This window comes from Castor canadensis, chromosome 17 (assembly GCF_047511655.1).
Source record: "Castor canadensis chromosome 17, mCasCan1.hap1v2, whole genome shotgun sequence".
Lineage (NCBI taxonomy): Eukaryota > Metazoa > Chordata > Mammalia > Rodentia > Castoridae > Castor > Castor canadensis.
In genome coordinates, this window is record NC_133402.1 from 36515091 (window position 1) to 36530938 (window position 15848).

Sequence of the window (15848 nt, forward strand, 5' to 3'; positions counted from 1 at the left end):
GAAAAAGGTAAGATTCAGGACTTCTTTCTTTCAAAAACCAACTCAATTCTCAAAGGGGAGCAATGTGCAAGATCCTCCTCCGTTTTGCCCAGATGATGTTCTTCTGAGAGACACGTGTTTGTTCACTCAGCTCGATAGATCTATTTGCAAAAAAGGGAGCCTGTCTCCACCTTGAAAACCCTAAGTTGCAGGAAGTGGTCGTCTCAAAATCTCACTCTGTTCTCCCAGGGAAACCATGTGCTAGCAGGTGCACCTTCTCTCATAGATGGTTCTCTTGGAGACAGAAATGTGGTTCTTCAACGCAGCTGAATAGGCCTATTTGGCACAACGAGATTGTCTTTCGACATTGAAGACCTAAGTAACTGGAGGTATTGGGTTTAAAAACTCACTCAGTCTGAGAGGGAAACAATGTGCTAGATACTCCAGCTTCTAACCTAGATGGGTTTCTTTGCAGAGATGCGTGATTCTTTTCAAATCAGCAGAATGGGTGTATAGGGAACAAAGAGAACCTATCCCCATCTTGAAAACTCTGAATGGCAGGACGTATTTCTCTCAAAGGTAACTCAGCTCTCGGCGGGAGACAATGTGATAGATGCTCCTCCTTCTTACCCAGATGGTCTTCTTTCAAGAGACACATGCATCTCTTCAACTGAGCTGAAGAAGCCTATTTGGCAGAAAGGGAGCCTATCTCCACCTAGAAAAACCTTTTTTGCCCTTAGTATTCATTTTAAAAACAAAATCATTTCTCAGAGGGCAACAGTATGCTTGAACATCCTGCTTCTAAAATACATGGTTTTCTTCTTCGTGATATATGTGTTTCTTCAAATCAGCTGAATAGGCCTATTTGGAACAAAGGGAGCCTATGTCCACCTTGAAAAACATAACGTGTAGGCAGTGTTCCTCTCAAAAACTAACTCATGTTTCTCTGGGAAAGAATGTGTTAGATGCTCCTGGTTTGGACACTAACGGTTTTCTTTTGAGAGGTACATGTGTTTCTTCAACTCAGCTGAATAGGACGATTTAGAACAAAGAGTGGCTATATCCACCTTGAAAAATCTAAGTTGCAGGAAGTATTCCTTTCAAAATCTAATGCATTTCTCTCAGGGGAACAATGTGCTAGATGGGGACGTTTGTAACCTAGGTGGTTTTTCTGTAGAGATACATGTGTTGATTCAACTCACCTTAAAGGGCCTATTTGGAACATGGAGAGCCTATCTCCACCTGGAAAAACCTAAGTTCCAGGAAGTATTTCTTCCCAAAACGAACTCAGTTCTCACAGGGAGGCAATGTGCTTGATGCTCCTTGTTCTAACACAGATAGTTTTCCTTTGAGACACACCTGTGTTTCCTCATCTTAGCTGGATAGGACTATTCGGGAAAAAATGAGCTTTTCTCCAGTTGAAAACTCTGATGGGAAGTATGTATGGCATTCAAAATAAAATTCAAGCCTCACAGTGAAATAATGCCCTAGATGTTGAATCTTTCATCATAGATGGATTTCTAGGGAGACATATATTTCTTTTTCCCACTCGGCTAAATAGGACCATTTGGAACAGCGGAGCCAAATCTGCACCTTGAGAAATCTATGGTGCAGATAGTATTCCTTTCATAAACTAACTCAGTTCTCACAGGGAAGCAATGTGCTCGATAGTTCTGCTTCTGACACAAATGGTTTCATTTTGAGATATGCATGTATTTCTTCCACTCAGTTGAAAAGGACGATTTGGTAGAATAATAGCCTGTCTAAACCTTGACAATCTTATGTTGCAGGAGGTATTTTTTTCAAAAACCACCTCAGTTCTCACAGGGAAACAATGTGATAGACGTTCCTGCTTGTGACACTACCTGTTTTCCTTTGACAAATACTTGTGTTTCTTCAAGTCAGCTGACAAGACTTACTTGGAAAAAACATAGCCTATCCCAACTTTGAAAAACGAAGCTGCAGGAAATACTACCTCCGAAAACTGACTCAGTTCTCACAGGTAAACACTCTTGTAAATGTTCCTCCTTCGAGCACAAATGGCTTTCCTTCGAGAGATACATGTGTTTATTCAACTCAGCTTCACCAGCCTATTTCGAAGAAAGAGAGCCTACTCCACATGGAAAACCTAAGATGCAGAAAGTATTTCTTTCAAAAACTAATTCAAATCTTACAGGAAAACAATGTGCTAGCTGCTCCTGGTCCTAACACAGAGAGTTTTCTTTTGAGAGATACGTGTGCTTCTCCAACTTAGCTTGATAGGCCTGTTTGGAACAAAGTGAGCTTTTCTCCAACTTCAAAACTCTGATTGGAAGTACGTAATCCTTCAAAAGCTAAATCTATTCTCATGGGGAAATGATGTCCCAGATGTTGAAGCATGTAACGTACATGGTTTTCTTTGGAGAGATATATGCGTTTGTTCCACTTGGCTAAATAGGCCTACTTGGAACAAACAAAACCAATATACACCTAGAAAAACCCAAGTTGTAGGACGTATTCTCTCAACAACTTGCTCAGTTCTCACAGGGAAACAATGTGCTAGATTCTCCTGCTTCTAACACAGATGGTATTCTTTCAAGGGATCCGTGGGTTCCTTCACGCCTGCTGAACAGGACTGTTCGGAATAAAGAGAGGCTATATCCACATTGCAAAACCTATACTGCAGGATGTATTCCTACCAAAAACTAATGCATTTCTCACAGGGAAACAAGGTGCTAGAGGCCCCTGTTTCTAACACTGAGGGTTTTCTTTCAAGAGCACATGTGTTCCTTCAAGTCAGCTGAATAGGTCTATTTTGAAAGAAGAGAGGCTTTCTTCTTGTGAAATAAAAGAATTTCCAGAAAGTACTCCTTTCAACAGCTAACTCTATTCTCAGAGGGAAACAATGTCTTAGATGCTGCTGCTTCTTCCACACATGGATTACTCTTGTGACATTCTGTGTTTCTTCAATTTAGCTGAATCAGCCGATATGGAACAAATGGAGTCAACCACCACGTTGAAAAACCAAAGTTGCAGGAAGTATTCCTATCAAAGTCAACTCAATCCTTCCAGGGAAAGAATGTGCAAGATGCTCCTGTTCCTAACATAAGTGGTTTTCTCTTGAGAGATACATGTGTTTCTTCAAGTTAGCTTGATAGGCCGATTTGGAACAAAATAAGCCTTTCTCCACCTTGAAAACTCTGATTGGCGGGACGTATTCCTTTCTGAAACTAACCCACTAGTTAAAGGAAACAATGTGCTAGATGCTACGACATCTAACAGAGAATTTTCTTTTACAATATAAATGTGTTCCTTCAACTCTGCTGAATAACCTCTTGGGAACAAAGAGAGCCTCTCACCATCTTGAAAATCATACCTTGCAGGAAGTATTCCTTTCCAAAACTAACTCAATTCTCGGAGTGAAACAAAGTGCTAGATGCTCCTTGTTCGTTCAAAGATTGTTTTCTTTCGAGAAATACATGTATTTCTTCAACTCAACTGAATAGACCTCTTTGGAACACAGAGAGACTATCTCCACCTTGATAACCGCAAAATGCAGAAATATGCCTTTCAAAAACTAATTCAATTCTCACAGGGAAACACTGTGCTGGATGCTCCTACGTCTAATGCAGATGGGTTTGTTTCGAAAGATACATGTGTGTTTTCACGTTGCTGGACAGACCTAGGTAGAACAAAATTTGCCTTTCTCCACCTTGAGTATTCTGGTTGACAGCACGTCTTCCTTTCCAAAACTACGTGAAATCACACAGGGAAACAATGTGCTCCTTGGTTCTGCTTCTAACACACATGATTTTCTTTGGAGACATACATGTGGTTCTTCAACTGAGATGAAAAGGTCTATTTGGAACAAACAGAGTTTATCACTGACTTGAAATACGTAATTTGCAGGCAGTGTCCTTTGAAAAACGAACTCAGTTCTCACAGCGTGCCTATGTTCTAAATTTTCCTGCTTCTAGCCCAAATGGGTTTCTTTGGAGAGATACAGCTGTTTAGTTCACTCAGCTGCATAGGCCTACTTGGATCAAAGAGAGTCTATATAACCTGAAAACAATCTAAGTTTTAGAAAGTATCCTTTCAAAACAGAACTCATTTCTCACATCGAAGCATCATGCTCGGTTCCCCTCCTACTTATACAAATGCTATTCTTTTGTGAGATACATGTGTATCCTCAACTCAGCTGAAAAGGCCTATTTGGAACAACTTAGCCTATCTCCACATGGAGAATCCTACGTGGTGGATGTATTCCTTTCAAAATCGAACACATTTCTCACATGGAAACAATGTGTTGAGGCTGAAGTTCATGATATTGATGGTTTCTTTGGAGAAATACATGTGTTTCTTCAACCGAGCTGAATATTCCCATTTAGATGTAAGAGAGCCTAACACCATCTTGAAAAATCTCCTTTCCAGGAAGTATTACTTTCCAAAACTTTCTCCATTCTCACAGGGACGCCATGGGCTACATGCTCCTGTTTCTAATACAGATGGGTTTGTTTCGAGAGATACATGTGTTTCTTCAAGTTACTGGACAGGCCTTTTTGGAACAACATGAGCCTTTCTCCACCTTGAAAACTATGATTGTCAGGAAGAATTCCTTTCATTAACTATCTCCATGCTCACCAAGAAGCAATGTGCTCGAAGTTCCTGCTTCTAACACGGAAGGTTTTCTTTGGAGAGATCCGCGTGTTTGCTCAACTCAGCAGAACAGGTGTATTTAGAACAAAGAGAGCCAATGTCCACCTTGAAAAAGGTAAGATTCAGGACTTCTTTCTTTCAAAAACCAACTCAATTCTCAAAGGGGAGCAATGTGCAAGATCCTCCTCCGTTTTGCCCAGATGATGTTCTTCTGAGAGACACGTGTTTGTTCACTCAGCTCGATAGATCTATTTGCAAAAAAGGGAGCCTGTCTCCACCTTGAAAACCCTAAGTTGCAGGAAGTGGTCGTCTCAAAATCTCACTCTGTTCTCCCAGGGAAACCATGTGCTAGCAGGTGCACCTTCTCTCATAGATGGTTCTCTTGGAGACAGAAATGTGGTTCTTCAACGCAGCTGAATAGGCCTATTTGGCACAACGAGATTGTCTTTCGACATTGAAGACCTAAGTAACTGGAGGTATTGGGTTTAAAAACTCACTCAGTCTGAGAGGGAAACAATGTGCTAGATACTCCAGCTTCTAACCTAGATGGGTTTCTTTGCAGAGATGCGTGATTCTTTTCAAATCAGCAGAATGGGTGTATAGGGAACAAAGAGAACCTATCCCCATCTTGAAAACTCTGAATGGCAGGACGTATTTCTCTCAAAGGTAACTCAGCTCTCGGCGGGAGACAATGTGATAGATGCTCCTCCTTCTTACCCAGATGGTCTTCTTTCAAGAGACACATGCATCTCTTCAACTGAGCTGAAGAAGCCTATTTGGCAGAAAGGGAGCCTATCTCCACCTAGAAAAACCTTTTTTGCCCTTAGTATTCATTTTAAAAACAAAATCATTTCTCAGAGGGCAACAGTATGCTTGAACATCCTGCTTCTAAAATACATGGTTTTCTTCTTCGTGATATATGTGTTTCTTCAAATCAGCTGAATAGGCCTATTTGGAACAAAGGGAGCCTATGTCCACCTTGAAAAACATAACCTGTAGGCAGTGTTCCTCTCAAAAACTAACTCATGTTTCTCTGGGAAAGAATGTGTTAGATGCTCCTGCTTTGGACACTAACGGTTTTCTTTTGAGAGGTACATGTGTTTCTTCAACTCAGCTGAATAGGACGATTTAGAACAAAGAGTGGCTATATCCACCTTGAAAAATCTAAGTTGCAGGAAGTATTCCTTTCAAAATCTAATGCATTTCTCTCAGGGGAACAATGTGCTAGATGGGGACGTTTGTAACCTAGGTGGTTTTTCTGTAGAGATACATGTGTTGATTCAACTCACCTTAAAGGGCCTATTTGGAACATGGAGAGCCTATCTCCACCTGGAAAAACCTAAGTTCCAGGAAGTATTTCTTCCCAAAACGAACTCAGTTCTCACAGGGAGGCAATGTGCTTGATGCTCCTTGTTCTAACACAGATAGTTTTCCTTTGAGACACACCTGTGTTTCCTCATCTTAGCTGGATAGGACTATTCGGGAAAAAATGAGCTTTTCTCCAGTTGAAAACTCTGATGGGAAGTATGTATGGCATTCAAAATAAAATTCAAGCCTCACAGTGAAATAATGCCCTAGATGTTGAATCTTTCATCATAGATGGATTTCTAGGGAGACATATATTTCTTTTTCCCACTCGGCTAAATAGGACCATTTGGAACAGCGGAGCCAAATCTGCACCTTGAGAAATCTATGGTGCAGATAGTATTCCTTTCATAAACTAACTCAGTTCTCACAGGGAAGCAATGTGCTCGATAGTTCTGCTTCTGACACAAATGGTTTCATTTTGAGATATGCATGTATTTTTTCCACTCAGTTGAAAAGGACGATTTGGTAGAATAATAGCCTGTCTAAACCTTGACAATCTTATGTTGCAGGAGGTATTTTTTTCAAAAACCACCTCAGTTCTCACAGGGAAACAATGTGATAGACGTTCCTGCTTGTGACACTACCTGTTTTCCTTTGACAAATACTTGTGTTTCTTCAAGTCAGCTGACAAGACTTACTTGGAAAAAACATAGCCTATCCCAACTTTGAAAAACGAAGCTGCAGGAAATACTACCTCCGAAAACTGACTCAGTTCTCACAGGTAAACACTCTTGTAAATGTTCCTCCTTCGAGCACAAATGGCTTTCCTTCGAGAGATACATGTGTTTATTCAACTCAGCTTCACCAGCCTATTTCGAAGAAAGAGAGCCTACTCCACATGGAAAACCTAAGATGCAGAAAGTATTTCTTTCAAAAACTAATTCAAATCTTACAGGAAAACAATGTGCTAGCTGCTCCTGGTCCTAACACAGAGAGTTTTCTTTTGAGAGATACGTGTGCTTCTCCAACTTAGCTTGATAGGCCTGTTTGGAACAAAGTGAGCTTTTCTCCAACTTCAAAACTCTGATTGGAAGTACGTAATCCTTCAAAAGCTAAATCTATTCTCATGGGGAAATGATGTCCCAGATGTTGAAGCATGTAACGTACATGGTTTTCTTTGGAGAGATATATGCGTTTGTTCCACTTGGCTAAATAGGCCTACTTGGAACAAACAAAACCAATATACACCTAGAAAAACCCAAGTTGTAGGACGTATTCTCTCAACAACTTGCTCAGTTCTCACAGGGAAACAATGTGCTAGATTCTCCTGCTTCTAACACAGATGGTATTCTTTCAAGGGATCCGTGGGTTCCTTCACGCCTGCTGAACAGGACTGTTCGGCATAAAGAGAGGCTATATCCACATTGCAAAACCTATACTGCAGGATGTATTCCTACCAAAAACTAATGCATTTCTCACAGGGAAACAAGGTGCTAGAGGCCCCTGTTTCTAACACTGAGGGTTTTCTTTCAAGAGCACATGTGTTCCTTCAAGTCAGCTGAATAGGTCTATTTTGAAAGAAGAGAGGCTTTCTTCTTGTGAAATAAAAGAATTTCCAGAAAGTACTCCTTTCAACAGCTAACTCTATTCTCAGAGGGAAACAATGTCTTAGATGCTGCTGCTTCTTCCACACATGGATTACTCTTGTGACATTTTGTGTTTCTTCAATTTAGCTGAATCAGCCGATATGGAACAAATGGAGTCAACCACCACGTTGAAAAACCAAAGTTGCAGGAAGTATTCCTATCAAAGTCAACTCAATCCTTCCAGGGAAAGAATGTGCAAGATGCTCCTGTTCCTAACATAAGTGGTTTTCTCTTGAGAGATACATGTGTTTCTTCAAGTTAGCTTGATAGGCCGATTTGGAACAAAATAAGCCTTTCTCCACCTTGAAAACTCTGATTGGCGGGACGTATTCCTTTCTGAAACTAACCCACTAGTTAAAGGAAACAATGTGCTAGATGCTACGACATCTAACAGAGAATTTTCTTTTACAATATAAATGTGTTCCTTCAACTCTGCTGAATAACCTCTTGGGAACAAAGAGAGCCTCTCACCATCTTGAAAATCATACCTTGCAGGAAGTATTCCTTTCCAAAACTAACTCAATTCTCGGAGTGAAACAAAGTGCGAGATGCTCCTTGTTCGTTCAAAGATTGTTTTCTTTCGAGAAATACATGTATTTCTTCAACTCAACTGAATAGACCTCTTTGGAACACAGAGAGACTATCTCCACCTTGATAACCGCAAAATGCAGAAATATGCCTTTCAAAAACTAATTCAATTCTCACAGGGAAACACTGTGCTGGATGCTCCTACGTCTAATGCAGATGGGTTTGTTTCGAAAGATACATGTGTGTTTTCACGTTGCTGGACAGACCTAGGTAGAACAAAATTTGCCTTTCTCCACCTTGAGTATTCTGGTTGACAGCACGTCTTCCTTTCCAAAACTACGTGAAATCACACAGGGAAACAATGTGCTCCTTGGTTCTGCTTCTAACACACATGATTTTCTTTGGAGACATACATGTGGTTCTTCAACTGAGATGAAAAGGTCTATTTGGAACAAACAGAGTTTATCACTGACTTGAAATACGTAATTTGCAGGCAGTGTCCTTTGAAAAACGAACTCAGTTCTCACAGCGTGCCTATGTTCTAAATTTTCCTGCTTCTAGCCCAAATGGGTTTCTTTGGAGAGATACAGCTGTTTAGTTCACTCAGCTGCATAGGCCTACTTGGATCAAAGAGAGTCTATATAACCTGAAAACAATCTAAGTTTTAGAAAGTATCCTTTCAAAACAGAACTCATTTCTCACATCGAAGCATCATGCTCGGTTCCCCTCCTACTTATACAAATGCTATTCTTTTGTGAGATACATGTGTATCCTCAACTCAGCTGAAAAGGCCTATTTGGAACAACTTAGCCTATCTCCACATGGAGAATCCTACGTGGTGGATGTATTCCTTTCAAAATCGAACACATTTCTCACATGGAAACAATGTGTTGAGGCTGAAGTTCATAATATTGATGGTTTCTTTGGAGAAATACATGTGTTTCTTCAACCGAGCTGAATATTCCCATTTAGATGTAAGAGAGCCTAACACCATCTTGAAAAATCTCCTTTCCAGGAAGTATTACTTTCCAAAACTTTCTCCATTCTCACAGGGACGCCATGGGCTACATGCTCCTGTTTCTAATACAGATGGGTTTGTTTCGAGAGATACATGTGTTTCTTCAAGTTACTGGACAGGCCTTTTTGGAACAACATGAGCCTTTCTCCACCTTGAAAACTATGATTGTCAGGAAGAATTCCTTTCATTAACTATCTCCATGCTCACCAAGAAGCAATGTGCTCGAAGTTCCTGCTTCTAACACGGAAGGTTTTCTTTGGAGGGATCCGCGTGTTTGCTCAACTCAGCAGAACAGGTGTATTTAGAACAAAGAGAGCCAATGTCCACCTTGAAAAAGGTAAGATTCAGGACTTCTTTCTTTCAAAAACCAACTCAATTCTCAAAGGGGAGCAATGTGCAAGATCCTCCTCCGTTTTGCCCAGATGATGTTCTTCTGAGAGACACGTGTTTGTTCACTCAGCTCGATAGATCTATTTGCAAAAAAGGGAGCCTGTCTCCACCTTGAAAACCCTGAGTTGCAGGAAGTGGTCGTCTCAAAATCTCACTCTGTTCTCCCAGGGAAACCATGTGCTAGCAGGTGCACCTTCTCTCATAGATGGTTCTCTTGGAGACAGAAATGTGGTTCTTCAACGCAGCTGAATAGGCCTATTTGGCACAACGAGATTGTCTTTCGATATTGAAGACCTAAGTAACTGGAGGTATTGGGTTTAAAAACTCACTCAGTCTGAGAGGGAAACAATGTGCTAGATACTCCAGCTTCTAACCTAGATGGTTTTCTTTGCAGAGATGCGTGATTCTTTTCAAATCAGCAGAATGGGTGTATAGGGAACAAAGAGAACCTATCCCCATCTTGAAAACTCTGAATGGCAGGACGTATTTCTCTCAAAAGGTAACTCAGCTCTCGGCGGGAGACAATGTGATAGATGCTCCTCCTTCTTACCCAGATGGTCTTCTTTCAAGAGACACATGCATCTCTTCAACTGAGCTGAAGAAGCCTATTTGGCAGAAAGGGAGCCTATCTCCACCTAGAAAAACCTTTTTTGCCCTTAGTATTCATTTTAAAAACAAAATCATTTCTCAGAGGGCAACAGTATGCTTGAACATCCTGCTTCTAAAATACATGGTTTTCTTCTTAGTGATATATGTGTTTCTTCAAATCAGCTGAATAGGCCTATTTGGAACAAAGGGAGCCTATGTCCACCTTGAAAAACATAACCTGTAGGCAGTGTTCCTCTCAAAAACTAACTCATGTTTCTCTGGGAAAGAATGTGTTAGATGCTCCTGCTTTGGACACTAACGGTTTTCTTTTGAGAGGTACATGTGTTTCTTCAACTAAGCTGAATAGGACGATTTAGAACAAAGAGTGGCTATATCCACCTTGAAAAATCTAAGTTGCAGGAAGTATTCCTTTCAAAATCTAATGCATTTCTCTCAGGGGAACAATGTGCTAGGTGGGGACGTTTGTAACCTAGGTGGTTTTTCTGTAGAGATACATGTGTTGATTCAACTCACCTTAAAGGGCCTATTTGGAACATGGAGAGCCTATCTCCACCTGGAAAAACCTAAGTTCCAGGAAGTATTTCTTCCCAAAACGAACTCAGTTCTCACAGGGAGGCAATGTGCTTGATGCTCCTTGTTCTAACAGAGATAGTTTTCCTTTGAGACACACCTGTGTTTCCTCATCTTAGCTGGATAGGACTATTCGGGAAAAAATGAGCTTTTCTCCAGTTGAAAACTCTGATGGGAAGTATGTATGGCATTCAAAATAAAATTCAAGCCTCACAGTGAAATAATGCCCTAGATGTTGAATCTTTCATCATAGATGGATTTCTAGGGAGACATATATTTCTTTTTCCCACTCGGCTAAATAGGACCGTTTGGAACAGCGGAGCCAAATCTGCACCTTGAGAAATCTATGGTGCAGATAGTATTCCTTTCATAAACTAACTCAGTTCTCACAGGGAAGCAATGTGCTCGATAGTTCTGCTTCTGACACAAATGGTTTCATTTTGAGATATGCATGTATTTCTTCCACTCAGTTGAAAAGGACGATTTGGTAGAATAATAGCCTGTCTAAACCTTGACAATCTTATGTTGCAGGAGGTATTTTTTTCAAAAACCACCTCAGTTCTCACAGGGAAACAATGTGATAGACGTTCCTGCTTGTGACACTACCTGTTTTCCTTTGACAAATACTTGTGTTTCTTCAAGTCAGCTGACAAGACTTACTTGGAAAAAACATAGCCTATCCCAACTTTGAAAAACGAAGCTGCAGGAAATACTACCTCCGAAAACTGACTCAGTTCTCACAGGTAAACACTCTTGTAAATGTTCCTCCTTCGAGCACAAATGGCTTTCCTTCGAGAGATACATGTGTTTATTCAACTCAGCTTCACCGGCCTATTTCGAAGAAAGAGAGCCTACTCCACATGGAAAACCTAAGATGCAGAAAGTATTTCTTTCAAAAACTAATTCAAATCTTACAGGAAAACAATGTGCTAGCTGCTCCTGGTCCTAACACAGAGAGTTTTCTTTTGAGAGATACGTGTGCTTCTCCAACTTAGCTTGATAGGCCTGTTTGGAACAAAGTGAGCTTTTCTCCAACTTCAAAACTCTGATTGGAAGTACGTAATCCTTCAAAAGCTAAATCTATTCTCATGGGGAAATGATGTCCCAGATGTTGAAGCATGTAACGTACATGGTTTTCTTTGGAGAGATATATGCGTTTGTTCCACTTGGCTAAATAGGCCTACTTGGAACAAACAAAACCAATATACACCTAGAAAAACCCAAGTTGTAGGACGTATTCTCTCAACAACTTGCTCAGTTCTCACAGGGAAACAATGTGCTAGATTCTCCCACTTCTAACACAGATGGTATTCTTTCAAGGGATCCGTGGGTTCCTTCACGCCTGCTGAACAGGACTGTTCGGAATAAAGAGAGGCTATATCCACATTGCAAAACCTATACTGCAGGATGTATTCCTACCAAAAACTAATGCATTTCTCACAGGGAAACAAGGTGCTAGAGGCCCCTGTTTCTAACACTGAGGGTTTTCTTTCAAGAGCACATGTGTTCCTTCAAGTCAGCTGAATAGGTCTATTTTGAAAGAAGAGAGGCTTTCTTCTTGTGAAATAAAAGAATTTCCAGAAAGTACTCCTTTCAACAGCTAACTCTATTCTCAGAGGGAAACAATGTCTTAGATGCTGCTGCTTCTTCCACACATGGATTACTCTTGTGACATTCTGTGTTTCTTCAATTTAGCTGAATCAGCCGATATGGAACAAATGGAGTCAACCACCACGTTGAAAAACCAAAGTTGCAGGAAGTATTCCTATCAAAGTCAACTCAATCCTTCCAGGGAAAGAATGTGCAAGATGCTCCTGTTCCTAACATAAGTGGTTTTCTCTTGAGAGATACATGTGTTTCTTCAAGTTAGCTTGATAGGCCGATTTGGAACAAAATAAGCCTTTCTCCACCTTGAAAACTCTGATTGGCGGGACGTATTCCTTTCTGAAACTAACCCACTAGTTAAAGGAAACAATGTGCTAGATGCTACGACATCTAACAGAGAATTTTCTTTTACAATATAAATGTGTTCCTTCAACTCTGCTGAATAACCTCTTGGGAACAAAGAGAGCCTCTCACCATCTTGAAAATCATACCTTGCAGGAAGTATTCCTTTCCAAAACTAACTCAATTCTCGGAGTGAAACAAAGTGCTAGATGCTCCTTGTTCGTTCAAAGATTGTTTTCTTTCGAGAAATACATGTATTTCTTCAACTCAACTGAATAGACCTCTTTGGAACACAGAGAGACTATCTCCACCTTGATAACCGCAAAATGCAGAAATATGCCTTTCAAAAACTAATTCAATTCTCACAGGGAAACACTGTGCTGGATGCTCCTACGTCTAATGCAGATGGGTTTGTTTCGAAAGATACATGTGTGTTTTCACGTTGCTGGACAGACCTAGGTAGAACAAAATTTGCCTTTCTCCACCTTGAGTATTCTGGTTGACAGCACGTCTTCCTTTCCAAAACTACGTGAAATCACACAGGGAAACAATGTGCTCCTTGGTTCTGCTTCTAACACACATGATTTTCTTTGGAGACATACATGTGGTTCTTCAACTGAGATGAAAAGGTCTATTTGGAACAAACAGAGTTTATCACTGACTTGAAATACGTAATTTGCAGGCAGTGTCCTTTGAAAAACGAACTCAGTTCTCACAGCGTGCCTATGTTCTAAATTTTCCTGCTTCTAGCCCAAATGGGTTTCTTTGGAGAGATACAGCTGTTTAGTTCACTCAGCTGCATAGGCCTACTTGGATCAAAGAGAGTCTATATAACCTGAAAACAATCTAAGTTTTAGAAAGTATCCTTTCAAAACAGAACTCATTTCTCACATCGAAGCATCCTGCTCGGTTCCCCTCCTACTTATACAAATGCTATTCTTTTGTGAGATACATGTGTATCCTCAACTCAGCTGAAAAGGCCTATTTGGAACAACTTAGCCTATCTCCACATGGAGAATCCTACGTGGTGGATGTATTCCTTTCAAAATCGAACACATTTCTCACATGGAAACAATGTGTTGAGGCTGAAGTTCATAATATTGATGGTTTCTTTGGAGAAATACATGTGTTTCTTCAACCGAGCTGAATATTCCCATTTAGATGTAAGAGAGCCTAACACCATCTTGAAAAATCTCCTTTCCAGGAAGTATTACTTTCCAAAACTTTCTCCATTCTCACAGGGACGCCATGGGCTGCATGCTCCTGTTTCTAATACAGATGGGTTTGTTTCGAGAGATACATGTGTTTCTTCAAGTTACTGGACAGGCCTTTTTGGAACAACATGAGCCTTTCTCCACCTTGAAAACTATGATTGTCAGGAAGAATTCCTTTCATTAACTATCTCCATGCTCACCAAGAAGCAATGTGCTCGAAGTTCCTGCTTCTAACACGGAAGGTTTTCTTTGGAGGGATCCGCGTGTTTGCTCAACTCAGCAGAACAGGTGTATTTAGAACAAAGAGAGCCAATGTCCACCTTGAAAAAGGTAAGATTCAGGACTTCTTTCTTTCAAAAACCAACTCAATTCTCAAAGGGGAGCAATGTGCAAGATCCTCCTCCGTTTTGCCCAGATGATGTTCTTCTGAGAGACACGTGTTTGTTCACTCAGCTCGATAGATCTATTTGCAAAAAAGGGAGCCTGTCTCCACCTTGAAAACCCTGAGTTGCAGGAAGTGGTCGTCTCAAAATCTCACTCTGTTCTCCCAGGGAAACCATGTGCTAGCAGGTGCACCTTCTCTCATAGATGGTTCTCTTGGAGACAGAAATGTGGTTCTTCAACGCAGCTGAATAGGCCTATTTGGCACAACGAGATTGTCTTTCGATATTGAAGACCTAAGTAACTGGAGGTATTGGGTTTAAAAACTCACTCAGTCTGAGAGGGAAACAATGTGCTAGATACTCCAGCTTCTAACCTAGATGGTTTTCTTTGCAGAGATGCGTGATTCTTTTCAAATCAGCAGAATGGGTGTATAGGGAACAAAGAGAACCTATCCCCATCTTGAAAACTCTGAATGGCAGGACGTATTTCTCTCAAAAGGTAACTCAGCTCTCGGCGGGAGACAATGTGATAGATGCTCCTCCTTCTTACCCAGATGGTCTTCTTTCAAGAGACACATGCATCTCTTCAACTGAGCTGAAGAAGCCTATTTGGCAGAAAGGGAGCCTATCTCCACCTAGAAAAACCTTTTTTGCCCTTAGTATTCATTTTAAAAACAAAATCATTTCTCAGAGGGCAACAGTATGCTTGAACATCCTGCTTCTAAAATACATGGTTTTCTTCTTAGTGATATATGTGTTTCTTCAAATCAGCTGAATAGGCCTATTTGGAACAAAGGGAGCCTATGTCCACCTTGAAAAACATAACCTGTAGGCAGTGTTCCTCTCAAAAACTAACTCATGTTTCTCTGGGAAAGAATGTGTTAGATGCTCCTGCTTTGGACACTAACGGTTTTCTTTTGAGAGGTACATGTGTTTCTTCAACTAAGCTGAATAGGACGATTTAGAACAAAGAGTGGCTATATCCACCTTGAAAAATCTAAGTTGCAGGAAGTATTCCTTTCAAAATCTAATGCATTTCTCTCAGGGGAACAATGTGCTAGGTGGGGACGTTTGTAACCTAGGTGGTTTTTCTGTAGAGATACATGTGTTGATTCAACTCACCTTAAAGGGCCTATTTGGAACATGGAGAGCCTATCTCCACCTGGAAAAACCTAAGTTCCAGGAAGTATTTCTTCCCAAAACGAACTCAGTTCTCACAGGGAGGCAATGTGCTTGATGCTCCTTGTTCTAACAGAGATAGTTTTCCTTTGAGACACACCTGTGTTTCCTCATCTTAGCTGGATAGGACTATTCGGGAAAAAATGAGCTTTTCTCCAGTTGAAAACTCTGATGGGAAGTATGTATGGCATTCAAAATAAAATTCAAGCCTCACAGTGAAATAATGCCCTAGATGTTGAATCTTTCATCATAGATGGATTTCTAGGGAGACATATATTTCTTTTTCCCACTCGGCTAAATAGGACCGTTTGGAACAGCGGAGCCAAATCTGCACCTTGAGAAATCTATGGTGCAGATAGTATTCCTTTCATAAACTAACTCAGTTCTCACAGGGAAGCAATGTGCTCGATAGTTCTGCTTCTGACACAAATGGTTTCATTTT